General features: G+C 43.1%; 1 long non-coding RNA gene across 2 annotated transcripts in view; it reads right to left on the minus strand.

The window, feature by feature from the left end:
* Nucleotides 1-16,322, minus strand: part of LOC144773686 (uncharacterized) — a 1,071,276-nt gene that overhangs the window by 423,929 nt on the left and 631,025 nt on the right. The gene's annotated exons all lie outside the window — the stretch shown is intronic.

Below are 16,322 nucleotides of genomic sequence, written 5' to 3' on the forward strand. Positions count from 1 at the left end.
GCGGGGGGGGGAATTGGGCTGTGGATGTCGGGAGGATTTCCTCCGCCAGGCTGGCAGTGGCTACCGCCGGCCTGGCGGAGGAAATCCGCCCGACTTCCTAATGGACCCATAGTCTCTAAGGCTTCAGCATGTCTCAGGCCTCTGCACTTTTAAATGCATATCTAACACAGCACAGCATTGCATTCTACTATTATAACACGTTAATTCTACTTTCAATGTGAGCTCTGGCTTCCATTTTAAAACCCTGTATTAATTAATTCAGTATTAAACACATATGCCAAAGCATTTCATTAGCAATACGACATTTCTCATGTGGTTACATTCCTGCATTAGGCAACACTGCATTTCAATTAAGCCCCATTAGTCTCTGATTATTAAACATAGATATATCATGCTGTTTCTTAGCCTACCGTTAAATGGCTATACTACATTAATAGATCCTCTAAATAAAAGCCAACAAAGTCCAGAGCACACAAGAAATCTTTTTGTAAGGGTGATCACAGTATGTTGATAAAGATAAGATTGCACACAAAGGGGTCTTTCTGTCTTCCTATCAAGGGAGACACAAGGAGCATGAAACCAGCCGACACGTGTTTCGTCAGATCGGGTGTTAACCCGTGACTCTTCAGGGCTGAAACGTGTAAGATGAGGCCTGATCGCTCAATAGAAGGCACAACCCGCCTCTATTCCAGACCTTGATATTCTTGCCACATCATATTCACTGTCTGCCATTTTTGGCTTTTCGTCTTGGACTAAACCCGACAAGGACCGTGTTGGAATTATCACCGGTCCCCCGATACCGCCTCATCTTACACGTTTCAGCCCTGAAGAGTCACGGGTTAACACCCGATCTGACTAAACACGTGTCGGCTGGTTTCATGCTCCTTGTGTCTCCCTTGATAGGAAGACCATTTTTTCACCTATAAAAAGCAACAGAAAGAACCATTTGTGTGCGATCTTATCTTTATCAACATACTGTGATCCCCCTACAAAAAGATTTCTTGTGTGCTCTGGACTTTGTTGGCTTAAATTAAAAGGGCGGGCTCCCCCCATTCTTTTTTCAGAGGTTTTGGGTTTCCTCTGACCAAGAAGCACCAACCACGATTGTCATTTCTTTGACCCTACCACTACCATTTCTGAACACTCAAAACCCCTTGCTGAACTTTGAGATCCTCTAAATATGCGGGTGCTGACTACTTGGGACTATAGTGCACCCCTACAAATTTCAAAATAACATGGCGCTCTCTCAGTTGTACACACAAGCTGAAATGAAATTCACTTCAACAGAAAAAATTCTGACAGCGGTTCAGACTGCCGTAGCAAAGGAGAGAGTCCTCGCACAGGGTAAACGCATTAAAGTCGTTACACCTGTACCTGCCTTAGAGGCAGTGACGAAGGCAAGCATTTCAAATGCAATAGCTCTACATCCGAGATGGATACAATGGGTTCATTCTCTTGCTGCAACAGACGTTGAATACGTGTTTGACCCTTACTTGAAGACACAAGAATTTCTCCAAAACGAACAAGAATGTCCTCTGCCTACTGAAATTCTACCTCTAGAACATTACAGCTGTATAATATATACAGACGGATCAGCACAACCTGCGATTGGGTGTAAACAAGCTTATAGTGCTGCGTGCGTGATTGTTAAAGATCGCTGGCGTGATGGTAAATTTAGACCTATGGTAACAAAAACTCAATCACTAGGAGACTGTACAGCTCAGCGAGCTGAACTCCGAGCTTTCAAGATGGTGCTGTAAAATACCGATCGCGAATTCCCCACACTCATAGTGTGCGATTCGTATAACTGCGTCCGGAATTACAATGAATATCTGCGGACCTGGGTTCAGAATGGTTTTAAAAACATAAAAGGTGGCACAATCAAGCATAAAAAGTTTTTGGAACAAGTAGTTCTTTTGCAGAGGGAATTACAAAAGACTCACGTGATCCATACACTGAGTCATCAGCGAGATGGCGTTCACGTTGAAGGGAATTCATTGGCTGATGAAGCCGCAAAGGCAGTTGTGCAAACGGCTTCCGTAGCTACAATCAATCGTTTGAAAACAACGATAGACGGTGAAACCATGCTCGCTGTCAATGCCACGAGCAAAGGCAGCGGAGCCGCGTTACCTCTAAATTATCCACTCGAGTATACATACATAATTGATGCAAACTCTGTTCCTTTTGCTCGAATCCCTGGAGTGGGGGATAGGGTAATTTCAAACAGGAACAGGAGAGGTGCTCTCATTTTTGAAGCACATTTGGGAGAGGGTCTGATACATCAAGGGATCTCTAAATCTCTACTAGAATTAGAAGAGATGTACTGGTGGCCAGGGATGAAAGCTCACGTATACGAATTCGGAATTAATTGCGATGACTGTTACAAATACCACAGCTTTGAACACCACCAGATTCCTGACTGCAGCGTAGCCAGCCCAGTACAGACACCACTGTTAGACAGCATAAGGTTATCTACATGCGGACGTCCGAATGGACTGATGCAGTCCCACAAATATTAAGACGAGATTTATTTGGATGTGGCCTCAGCGCTCAGCTGACGCCTGAACTGTTATAAAAGATTTGCGAGTCTTTATCGGCACATACGCAATCAGCACGCTACATTCTGACCAGGGCCCTGCGTTTAGCTCTAGGGCTTACAAGGAGGCCATGGTCAGCATGGGCGTTGCATTGTCATTTTCGAATCCATTCCATCCTGAGAGAAATTCGGTTGTGGAGAGAAAAAAACGTGACATAAAGCAATCTATAACAGCTAGGGTATTAGGTTTGGGTGATGGGTGGGTCAAACATCTAATAAATGTCCAACGTAGTCTTAATAACCTGCCAAGAAATTCTCTGGGTGGATTCACTCCATATGAAATCCTTTTTGGTACTAGAATGTTGGTTGAAAACCTTGATCGTCACACTTTAGTGGTGGAACAAAAACCCTTTGATATCAAAGATTGTTTGGCTGTTTTACAGGACTTAAATGAAACAAGAAGAAGTCTAAGCAATACCAGCAAAAAGTCAAGAAAGACTGAAGAAAAACCACCTGTCCCAGCAAGACCTGTCTGGATTCCAAAGATTGGAGATCTAGTCAGGGAGAAAATAGCGGACAAGAAGAAATGTGGGCCTTCTTACAGAAAACCAGTACCTGTACTCGCAATCAACGGATCAAGAACAGTACTACTGCCGCCCCTTGCTGGAAAAAAGGAGAACCAGTCTGTGTCAATTGACCTGGTAAAATCACACCATGTGGCCGATAATAAGTAGTAGGCCCAGTGGACTCCCAAGATGTAGCAGACGGCCAAATCTTGCTACTATCCAAGAGGTTCAAACTGAAAGACTCATCACCTTTGAAGATTCTAAAGTGAGAAAAGAAGGACTATGCAATAAAGCCATGGAACTTGTGCCTCTTGAAACCCAAATAACAGTTCGTCAAAAACTCCCATCTACAATGATGTAGCATCTGACTATACAAACATGTCACAGGAAAAAACAGCTCCAGCGATTTCAAAGAATCCGGATTACAATACCAACAATTGATAGAACTGCCTCTGGCTATTTTATTAACTTCGATAACTTTTCTGAGGATCCCAGTGAACCTGAAACTATGCCAGCAAACAAATCTTTCAAGGAAAAAGTAAAGGAACTTGGCCAAGAGCTTACAAATACATATCTGGTTTCACCTTGGGTTGAACTTTGGATTTTGTTAGGTGTACTTTATCTCCTGCTATGGCTCATTCTTGTGTTAAGTTTGGGAAAGCTGATAGACGGAAAGCACATTAAAATGGACACAGCAAGTAAGAACATTAACTTGCTCCTGAAGCCACACAAATCATCTGATCGTGAACAACGAGACCTGTCATCAGTAAACATCACAGCGGTCCCACTACCTGGTGGAATAGCATGGGATACAACTGATTATGACATTTATGGACCTGTTGAGTTGCCAGAGATTCCTCATCAATTTAAGGTTTCCTTGAGTGATTTTGTCTCACCTAGCACATTTTCTGCTGATTGGGACTTTGAGACTCTTAATAACATGGTGGCAGACTTAGAAATGTCAGCAAAATTTACAAAACATGAATACTTAGAAGGTTCCTCAAATTATGAAGAAATGTATTGTTTTAATCATTTTGGCCATCATTACTTGCATAAATCTGCAAACCCTAGAAATGTTGTAACTTATAATCAATGGAAACATTGTCCAACACCTCGAAAAGGTAGTTCTAAAACGTTTCTTAGAAAATTTCCATATTTCACAGGTTTTAATGTTACAAATCCAGAAAGTTTTTACTTTAAAAATGTGAATAAGACAGGCATGAAACGTATGTTGACAAATACTATCAAATGTATTCTGCTGCCTTTTATGCTCAATTGTCCACCTTAGGCTTTGACTTTTGGAAAGACAACATTGAGACAAAAACTGTTTGGGGCACAAAAGACTGGCAGGTACAAGGTTTAGAAACATTGTTCAGAGCCTGAATCATCCCAGAACAAATGATGTTCCTAAATGCCACTGTTCTACAGACATCTTGTCTTGGCATTGCTAAGATAAATGATTTAAACAAACCGTCCATACCTAAGCCCACACCTGGTAGTAATTTAACTTCAGATGAGGAGGTAGACGTAAATTATATTTTACAATAGAACAGAACAAATCCTGAATGGAAAAAATGGTTAATCTGACCCACAGACACAAATAACTGTCAAGATAGATTCCTGAACAAGACACAAGGGTTTACAGTAACTCGGCCAGATCCAACATATATCCAAAGACAACATCCAGGGATTATAATAACTTAAAGTGTAGGAAAACTGTGCCTTTAATGGCTACAAAAATCCACACTTCCAGAAATAAAACAACACTTATCTTTGCTTAAAGATGGCATTGATTTACGAGAATTCTTGGTGGGACCTCGTAATCCAGTCATAAACATTTCATATTCGCCGGTATATACGCTGCTTACAATGAAGCTTGGAAAGTCACGCAAATGGAAACAGCTGAAAGAATACGAGAAATTGATCGTATTAATTTAGAGAAATCACTCTCTGTAGCTGTCAATGGGTTAACAACTCTGTCGTCCAGAATTTACTCTTTGGACAGCATTGTATCATCTGCCATAGACGTAATGGAACAGGGCTTGCTAATGCTACAACATGGCCAGTCTCAATTACGTTCTATAATGCTGTTAGGCTGGACGTTGCAAAACCTTCGTTCTGGCTATGTGCCTTGGCGTCTAATCAACACTACCTCATTGTTCACTGTATTTAACCTTAAAGATAAACAAATCTCGTTGGCACAGAAGGGAGCAGACTATACGATGCTGAGCATTGAAAAACTGGAGAGATTACCATTGACCGTTTCTGAGAAACCATCAGTTGAATGGATAATACAAGGCACCATCACAATACCAGTGACGACGTTCCAGTTTTAGTATTGCTTAAAACACATACCAGCAAGCCTGTATGAAAGATTGGGTAAAGAATACATTACGTCGACCTGGGATTTACCATACACACACAAATGTTGGAGTGGGGGAAAGGAAGTATTTCTCAGTGGTAAAAATTGTGAAAACTCACTAAGCGATACACTATTGTGTCAAGGTATTTATTTACACGGAGCCTGCAAAAGTACTTCCAATAACCTTTCTTGCCACCTGCAGGGTTCGCCCACAGCGGTGATAGATCCAATTTTCAGGCAGCTTTCCAATGGTAGCTACATTATGATAAATGATCACAGCTGTTGTGGAATGATGCTAGGAATAAGCTATCTCATTACTGTGTCAGCCAGGGTCACTTGCTGTATGCAAGTATTGTTTCCTAAAACCAAGACAGAGGGGGAGTCACCACTATGGCCTTCACTGAACATCTCTTCTATGCGAATTGATACTTTAAGCAGAATGAAAGCCATTCTTTTGCAAAAAACTGTGCCACTGACCTCGTCCAAAGAGATGTATGATCTGCAAGATGCAAGGTCCTCTGCAGAGATACATGCATTATTATCAACAAACTGCCCAATGCATTTCGCAGAAATGTAAGGTCGTATCTTTAACATGTCTGATACCAGCGGTATTGCACATGTATTTAAGACGATTTTTTTGGGACTGTTAGCACCCTTTGAAGCACTCCTGGGCATTTTTCCTAACTTCGTCCACTCTGTGTTCGGCGGCCGGCCTCTCATTTTGGGACTCATAGCAGGGATCTTATTTTTATTCCTCCTGCCCCGTTATGGCACATCCGGCCACCAGCGATACCCAAGTCAGCATGGAAAATGCGCTGCAGGCTATGAGGTACTGTGACAGAATAACACAGATCCTTGGCTTGGCTCGTTTGAGAGATCTGAATACCACATGGTTCCTGTCAGTCATTCAGACCAATCTGGCAAGATTGCATCTTACCTGTTCTACGATGCCAGCTTTGTGGACAGGAATGCGTGTTAGATGTCTGTCTAACACTACCATCGGTTATGCCAACGGATGCTGACTCAATACTGGGGGCCTCATTAGGATGACGGGTAAACTTTGCCCGCCCGTCATTCCATCGTAAATCGGGACCGACCGCCATAAGGGCGGGGTCGCGGGGGTGCTATTAGGATGTGCCCGCCACAGTGGTGGGCCCATCCTGTATTTTCAGCATTGTGGCAGGCAGTGCTCACCACCCGTCACAATGCTGAAAATGCACTTTCACATTGTCAATTACAAAGCGGCAGGCACCGCACGGTGCCTGCCGCTTTGTAAATGACAATGAAGGGCCCCCAGAGTGAAGACCGCATGTCTTTCCGTGGCATCGCCACCGCGGATAGGCACTTAAAACAAGACATCATAATATGGCTGGCGGTGTCTGTTAGACACCGTCACCATATTATTCCTATTCCGCCCCGGCCGCAAGGCGACCGGGGCGGAAAAGCGGCAGACGGAAAGAGGTCCCCCGCCATCCTAATATGGTGGGGGGAAATCTGGTTATGATATTGGGCAGATTGCCTCCGCCAGGCTGGCGGTGGCTACCGCCAGCCTGGCGGAGGCAATCCGCCCGATATCATAATGGACCCCAAAGTTCGGTAGCGGCTCATGTGTTGTGTTGCCCCGAGTTGCTACCAATCCTGATGACGGCATTCACTGAGATCTCACCGGCAAATCCAACTGGAGGTGAGATACGCGGACCAACAGGCACACAGGTACTATCTGATATGAACATTGCTAACGCGGCTGACGCTGACGGCGATGCTTCGCATCTGTGCACAATTGACCTTCTTAATGAAGTAGTCGAACTTTCATCTACTGTGGTAGAAGATTTCTTTGCCAGCCTTGATGACTTAATGTTTTCTCCTGACACCGAGAATAACTTTTGAAATTAGCACACAGCGTTCTTTCGAACTCTGAAGTTCGACCTTCACTTTTTTCAAAACAAAAGCTACCAAGTTTGAAACTCTATTTTAACGACAGATTTATTTGACTTTTTCCAAAAAACAAAATGAACTTTGGCACAAAAATTATTCTGCTTAAAGTAGAACTATTCTTAGAGAACAAGAAATTCCTTGAACACTTCCTAGAAACAATATTAGCATAATCCACAAACCAAAACAGTTTGTATATTCTGCTATGGGATGGTCTCGACCTTTTTTCTTCTGTAACTAAGAGCCATTTCATAAATGTAATTTTCGTGATTCATTCAATTAACATTGCTAAATATCATATCATATGCTTACAATTAAGTCATTTCCCTTAAATATGCAATACAAAATGCTCATTTTTCGTGTACAACCATTTCAAATGCAGTTTATATGACTTTTGGGGGGTTGTAAACACATGCTCTAGATTATATGTTTTAGTGCTTGAACTTAGATCAACATGATAATGTGGAGTGGGTGTTATGTATCATTTTAGGACCCTATTGTAAGTTTCCCAATTCATGCCCTTATATAGGTATAAATCACCATATCCTTATGTAGGCATAGAAATCATAACCATATTTAGGCATAGCTCATGCAGTCCAAATACGGCAGGGCTACTTCCACTAGTTCCGAAAATCCACAACGATTTCTGGAAAACTCAGCTTCAGCAGCCGGGGACTTCCCCTTGCTTGAATATTGATTTGTCCAAGAACTCATGGAGTTTTCAAAGAACTGAGACTCTTTGATGACGTTATTATGTCCAACTGTACGTCAAAGTCGGCACCTTCAAGGTATAAATATGCCCACACTCGCCCAAACACACTGTGGTTTGGAGCAGTTCGACTATCTACTTGCCCGATGCGCCCTGCTACAGCAAGTGCCGAAGGAAGCCGACCCTCCAGCAGACGCACTGAGAGAGACTCTGTCTTTTCTCCTGCCGAGAAATCCAGCTCCAGTGTTTCCAAGCTACCCTTGTGGGTTGTTGGGAAATCGAGTCCCGAGACCGACCTTCTTCATTCTAAACTAAGGTACGGAGCTGATTAGACCCTTAGAGAAATCTTGAGCAGATTCTTGGCAAAAGAATACTACATTTATGCTACACCTCACTTACTTCTTCCCTCGTACTAAGCTTAGGTTAGGTACATCGGGGTAGGCGTATTTTAGAAGCACCAGTTGAGTACTTTTAGCCTCTGTTATTTATGTATGTATTTATATATGGTTTAGGAACCATACAATGCTCTTACAGTATTAAATTATTCTACTATTTATACTGTACGCATTATATTTTACAAACAGTTTTACTATTGTAGCGTTTCATTTCTTATGCTTGAGAAAGAAGACTGTTCAATAAATCCTTTTATTGAAAACGCCAGTCTTTCTACTTTCTCTGCACCTCTAGTGAAACGAAGCATGCACGATTGACTGAGTGAAATATCTATCTATTGTTTCCACGACTCTGAAGATACGTTTTATCTTTGGTAAACAAAGCTGTCATGTTTATGCGCTTGTCAGAGACTAATCCCTTCTTGTGAATTCGAGAAAGTTTCTAGTGACCTCTGAGCTAGCTGGCACACACAATTAAGTCTAGTATATTCGAGAGAGACCTAGTCGACCTCAGTCCTACGTCTAATCTATAGGATATATTATTCCAATGCGCAGAGCCTATTGGGAATATAGGAACTACACTAAAAGACCATAAACAACCCACAGGGTAGGGCGCACTGCATTTATTTATTTTTATTTTTAAGTTTTAGATGTCTTGGTAGTGAAAAACTACTTCATTCATTTTTCTCTAATAAAATGCATGCTTCTCCCATACGATAACATTGGGTTACCTTATGTTATGTTATTTTACAATTCTTGGCACCTGTAAAGCTCACGGCTACTCCACAGAGTGTCCCAGGGCTAAGAAGGACCCAGAGACAGAAACAGTAAACACAGACTGACATGACGATCTCTACAGACGTTGGAAAAAACAGGTTTTCAGATTTCTCCTAAAACTGAGGAGATCCTGAACTTGTCCTATGGAGGGCGGCAGGCTATTCCACAGCTTTGAGGCCACCACCTGAAAGCAGCAGCCCCCCTATGCGAGAGCGAGCACATTTTTTCACCGTTGACAGCCGCTTGGTAGAAGATCTCAGGGTTTGAAGGGGATCATAATGTTGAATTCTGTTCCTGATGTAGGGGGGCCCTATTTTGTGAAAAGCCTTAAAGGCCAGTACGAGGGCTTTAAAATGTATCCTCTTTCGAGCCGGGAGTCAGTGCAAGGATATCAGGAGGGGTCATATGCGTACTGGGGCCTACCATGAGGATAGCACGTGCCGCAGCGTTTTGTACCACCTGAAGGCGGCCAGATAGATAGTAGGTGAGCAGTCAAAATATCAAAATTTTTATATCAAAATAACATAATATCGAATGTAAAATATCGATGGTCCAAAATATTGATGTTTCGTATATCGATGTCAAAAAATGTGATATTGGAATGTGTAGTAAAATATCGAAGTACAATATATCGAATGTCATAATATCGTAGTGTGAAAATATTGATAAAGTGTAGTATTGTGTGATTTTTTGTATATTTTTTAATATTTTGTATACAAGTGTTTTAACATGTTATTTGGAATGTATTAAAATTATGTTTTTTATATTTTCAATCACTTTTTTATTTTTTTTATTTCATATATAATTTTAGGAGCGGGATGTTGGGTTTATATGGGATAAGGGTGGGGAGTGTTTTAAATATATATATATTTTAAATTAAATAGTATTAAAAAAAAATTACATTTAGAATTTATTTCTAAAAAAAGAAAATTTATATTTAAATTTAAATGTGAAAATTAATTTTAGGAGCGGGATGTTTGGTTTATAGGGGATAAGGGTGGGGAGTGTTTTAATAATATTTATTTAAAATGAAATATTATTTCAACATTTTAAAAATTTAGAATTTATTTCTAAAGAAAGAAAATTAAAATTAAAATTTAAATTTGAAAATTAATTTTAGGAGCGGGATGTTGGGTTTATAGGGGATAAGGGTGGGGAGTTAAAAAAATATATATTGTATTTGAAATATTAAAAAATGTAACCATTTTAGAATTTATATTTAAAAATAATATTTAAATTTGAAAATTAATTTCTAGGAGTGGGTTGATGTGTTTATAGGGGATAAGGGTGGGGAGTGTTTTAAAAATATATATTTAAAATTAAATAATATGAAAACATGTAATAAATTTAGAATTAATTCCCCCCCAAAAATAATAATATTGAAATCTAAATGTAAAAATATTTTTAGGAGCAGGATGTTGGGTTTATAGGGGATAAGGGTGGGGAGTGGTTTAAAAATATATATTTTAAAATAAATATTATGACATTTTTTAATAAAATTAGAATTCCTAAAAAAAATATATTATATTGAAATCTAAATTAGAAAAATATTTTTAGGAGCGGGATGTTGGGTTTATAGGGGATAAAGGTGGAGAGTGTTTTAAAAATATATATTTTTCATTAAATATTATTAAACAAAGTGAAAATTTTAGATTTTATTGTCAAGAAATAATTCTTTTTTAATTTTAAATTTCAAATTTATCTTTTAGGAGTGGGTTTTTGGGTTTATAGGGGTTAAGGTTGGGGAGTGATTATAAAAAAGAATGTTTGGGAGATGTAATTGAAAATGTTTAGTGATCAGTACATAGTTTATTTTAATTTATATTGGAGTGGAAATAGTACATTATGTACGTTTAGTGACCAGCACCTACCCCAATTTAATATAGACTGGAGTGGGAATAGTAAATTATTTATGTTTAGTGTCCAGCACCTACCCCAATTTATTATAGACTGGAGGGGGAATAGTAAATTATTCATGTTAGTGTCCAGCACCTACCCCAATTTAGGGGCCGATTTCAATCTTTGGCAGACAGCTCACCGAGAGCTGTCTGTAGCCTTACCTCACCATCGAAAAGTTTCAGGAGCCGTACCGTCCGGGCGAAGAAGTACGCGTACTTCCTACGCGCCGGACGGGTCGCCACATACAGCATGTCACAGCATCCGGGAAAGCTGCATATCAGGTACGATTTGCGCCAGAACACAATACACGACTACAAGACGGACAAGCTAGCAACGGGTGAGAGACGGAGCAACAACTGCACAGTATGCGGTACATGGCCATGACATAAAATCTCAAGTAAACTTTTGAATCCCTGCCACAGTCCCAGGACAATGCAGAAGCCAAGGAGCACCACAAGGCACACATGCTGAAACCTGCCAACATTGCACCTTTGAACCTGATGAGGGGGAGCAGTCACACACACATACACCTGTCCCAATCCCTGAAACGTGCCACCTATGGACAACTACATGATATTGCGAACAAACAAGTGCCCTGGGGAGCCCTGACTGTGTGCCATCTGCGTCTGACCACATCATTACCACTCAGAACTGACAAATCTCAATGATGACACACACATGAACTGTAGTGTGTCATGCACCCTCATATCTGGAACCCCGGACAAAGATGTGTGATGAACACAGGACAACTCAGCAAGCATCACCAACACAAACATATCAAGGGAACACAGTCTGTGTTGAAAAAGGGATGGTAACACACACAGACATACCCACACACCACACACCATGGGCCCAGGTAATGTCTCGGAACAACACACTACCTTGAGGGGACTCAACTCCTGTGCCAAACACAGTTCCAGCAGGTCACAGTCATGTCAGCACAACACTTGTTCAGTCAACCATCATTTACCACCCAATGTAGGCACTAGTCACATCAGCCTAGGTAGGTAGTGTCGCTTAAGTCATCTGCACATACTCAGTAAATATGTCTAGTTAGTTGCACAGAGGACACAGTTGAATCCTACACCAATGATGCCCACACCTGCATGTCCAGTGGAGATGGGCCCAGAGTCAGGGAAATAGACAAATTCGACAATGGGAAGGACATCATATATGCATGGGGGCAAGCCACAGATGTGACCATGCAAATAAAATGTTAACATCCCTGTGCAAAATTAGTTAATCATGACACACCCAGTTAGCTGCAAAGGATGACATGGATACTGCCCAGAACAGGATACATATCTCATGGACCACATGGAGTACATCACATCAACACCACAGTATTCAACATTGAACATCCTGCATCATACCAGCAAGGTCATGGTAAACATCATCAACATCATGTACAGCTAAATAAAATTCACAAGGATAACACAAAATGCTTTATTCAGCAAAATAGAAATTCAAAGGGGAAGTCCAGAAAAAAACAAAGGCCAATGTCCAGTCCATATCCAAAGTCAAAATAGGGTGTGCATGACACCTGTCACCCGTTGCTTGCCTGCACTGCTAATAACAGGGGACATCCACTCTGAGGGGGATACATGGGAGCATGCCTGGCACCTGGGGTTCAGGTGAAGTGGGCAGGACAGAGGGGGGCCACGGTCTCCACACCAATGGCACAAACAGGCTGACCGGGGGTGGTGGTGATGGAAGAGCAAGTGGTGGGGGGAGGGCCTGACCATTTTGGGTAATGGTGTATCTATGGGTGGGGAAACCTGGGGCAGGGTGTGCTGGGTGAATCTGTGGAGTGGTGACCTCAGTGAGGTGGATGGTGCTGAGGACTCCTTGGTGTGGCTCCCCTCGCCCTTCGTGCCACTGGGTCCCGCCAGTTGCAGTCCCCTCCTGTGGCTGCGAATGTATCTGGATAGAATTAGGAAAACAAGACCCACATTAGTCGCCTGCACTGACTGCACACAACACAGTGAGTACAGCACATCACAGGGCAAGCCCTGGCATTGTCAGCTAAACATTACTCAAAGTGCTCACACTGTTTTTAATAAGCCAATTGCCAGCCTGACCATCAACCATGGCACCCATATCCCTCCTGGACTTGCACCCATATGTCTGTTGCATGTTGGCTGCTAATTTCCCAATGTGCACACATGCACCACCTATACAGTTGTTGGACATGCAAGTGAACATGTAGATGTTTGTTACTATACACACACATCACATCTCATGCCACTCACTCATTACAGGTGTCAGGATGAAGGGATGGCCAGAGTCTCAGTTCACATGCTTGTGATGCATAGCAGAAACACACACAATGATGTCCTCATGTCCTGATAGTCAATGCCACAATGGGGTGCATGGAGCACATTTGACTCCAATGAGGGATCCCTCCTAGCAAGTTCAATGCCATGGCACAGGCATGCACTGTGTCACAATCATAGGTCATGTGCAAAGCAAACTCTGCAGCTGACAAGTGCACTTGTCCATCCCCTGCAAAAAACATATTCCGGACTATCATGACCCCACATCACACAAATTAGACATATGAGTGACTGCAAACACAACTCCCTGAACATGAGCACCTCACAGTCTGCTGTGAATGAAACACAGCTGCCTGAAATTCACAGTTGCATACAGCATTGTGCACAGTCAAGTGATCACACACCTATATGTCACACAGGTATCGTCTCCTATAGTCACATCTCAGATGTCCTGCTGACCCTAAAACTTATGGACACTCAGTTGTCCTAAAAAGGAAGCCACACCACAATGACACAGAGCCAGACACCTAAGGGCACATTTCACTGAGCACAATCTGTAGGTCAACACACTGGAGAGTGAGTACAGAGTGTTTCCATGCCCTGGAGTGGGCATGTCTGCCCAGGTCAACGTGAAACAGTGTATAGCCCTGGACAGTAGGCAGATGGCTGAGCAAGTGTGACACACTTGATATACATACTCCTGAGGCCACTAAATGGACTCTCCTGCTGCATGGGTGTGTTTTAAATACCCCAGACACATGTGGTGAATCATCCCAGCAATTGGAACACATATTAAAAGCACGCACAGATCACATGTCAGAGATCAGGCATTGTGCAAACAATTAACCCACCCACGAAGCACACATCAGAGTCCCAGTTATATATGATGTCCAGAACCTTAAGCATAGCTGACTGCAGGGACACAGTGCCCAAGTGCAAAAAGTCACAGACTGTAGGGGCCACACCTGTGGATCAGATGAGGAGGGAGCATTACACAACTGAGGGACATGAGTCCTGGACTACAAGACCGAAGTAATGTGGAAGTATAACCAAGCCAAAAGACTGCAAATAGCATGTCAGACATAGTTCACAGATTAGGCCTGGACTTATCCTCTCCTTGCTGCTGTCTGTCCTTCAGTTCCCCATCCAGCTCCGGGAAGACCACCACCAGAATCCTGAGCATGTGGGGTGTCAGGGTCCGGTGTCCGCCCCTCCTGCGAGGAGGTGACAGCTTCAGCTGGACCCTTGCGATCCTCCAGGCCTAGCCGAAGGTCCTGCCACCTCTTCTGGCAGTTGCGGATCCAGCGCTTGTAGATTCCCACTGGTCTAACTGCCCGGGCGATGGTCAGCCAGATCTCCTGCTTCTGGTGGGCATCAACCTGTGAGGTTGACAAAGTGAAAAGGACATTACCACACATGCCACATATTTGCGCTGCACACAGTTGGACATATATGTAGTCTTCACAAAGGTAAATGAGGTACACAGGTAGTGCACCCATGGAAATGGACAATTGTCCTGCATGTCTGACATGGTTAACATTGCCTGGGAAGTAAATGCTTGCACAACTGCACTTTTGCAGCAGGACACCTGTTCATCACATGTACCTACACACTTTGGGGCTCGGAAGTACTCAGTGCATATGCTTGCCACTGGTGTACACACTGCTAGTACTGCTAGTCAGACAACTTGCACAATTAGGAAGGCAGTGAACTGCACACTCACCTGCTCCCCTGGTTTCCAATACAGCTTGCTGTACTGTGGAAGGAGCCCGTCCAGCAGGGCCTGGTTCTCCTCCTCTGTGAAGGCTGGGGCTCTCTCCAGAGTAAGTGCCAAAGCAGTAGCTAGAGGATGCAGAGACAACAGCAGTGGTAGCAGAGATGTGTTCCTGTAGCATGTAGTGCAGGCAAGTGAGCTCTATGGGGCCAGCCAGGCTTATATCAGTGCTGCAGAGGAAGAATCTGTGCCATGTCTCCTAAGTGATAGGTCCAACACGGTTGCATTCTATGAATCTGGCCAATCCATGGAATTGTTAGACTCGTACACGTCTTCCGCATCGTTCAAAATTTCTACTTCATTACCCCCTAGGATTTGCAACATTGTTGTAGGCAGCCAACTGAATTTCCAGCGCACGATTCGTACATGATTTGAATTCGCGTTGGTCTCCCTGACAGTCCATAGCCAAGGAGTGCACACGGCTCGGTCAACTAACTGTACAATGCTTATTTTGAAAATGCACACGCACCCAACTCCATACAATTCTATGGGCTATGCGTGTGCATATCTCGGTCCATGCCAGTACGACGCGTATGCATTTGAATCACCCACGTCGGTTCACATTGCAGTCAATGGCCAAGGTGTGCGCATGGCTCGGCCCACAACTGCACGACGCGTCTCTGTAGAAGTCACCCACGTCGGTTCACATTGCAGTCAATGGCCAAGGCGTGCGCACGGCTCGGTCCACAACTGCACGACGCGTCTCTGTAGAAGTCACCCGTGTCGGTTCACATTGGTGTAACTTGCTGGCGGAGCCCACACACAATTACTTGCCAGGGACCAGGTGCACACCTACAACACCACAGCATGTGCCACACTTTATCCCATGGCATGTAAGGCTGCATTACCTGTGTGTGTATGGGGCAACATTTGGTTTGTTGTGTGGCACTTTGATGCAGCCAGTCCCAGGCTGGGCATGGGTCCATGGGGACAGAATCCTTTGTGTATTGTGCACATTACCACTGTGATGGGCAGTTGTTCAGTTATGGGCATGAGTCATGGACATAGTGGTAGGTTGGACATGTGTATGACTTGTCACATACACCCTGGGTCCAGGGTGGGATGGTATGTACGTCACAGCGAGACCCATAGCCACAAT

The sequence above is a fragment of the Lissotriton helveticus genome, chromosome 1_1, assembly GCF_964261635.1.
Source record: "Lissotriton helveticus chromosome 1_1, aLisHel1.1, whole genome shotgun sequence".
Taxonomy (NCBI): domain Eukaryota; kingdom Metazoa; phylum Chordata; class Amphibia; order Caudata; family Salamandridae; genus Lissotriton; species Lissotriton helveticus.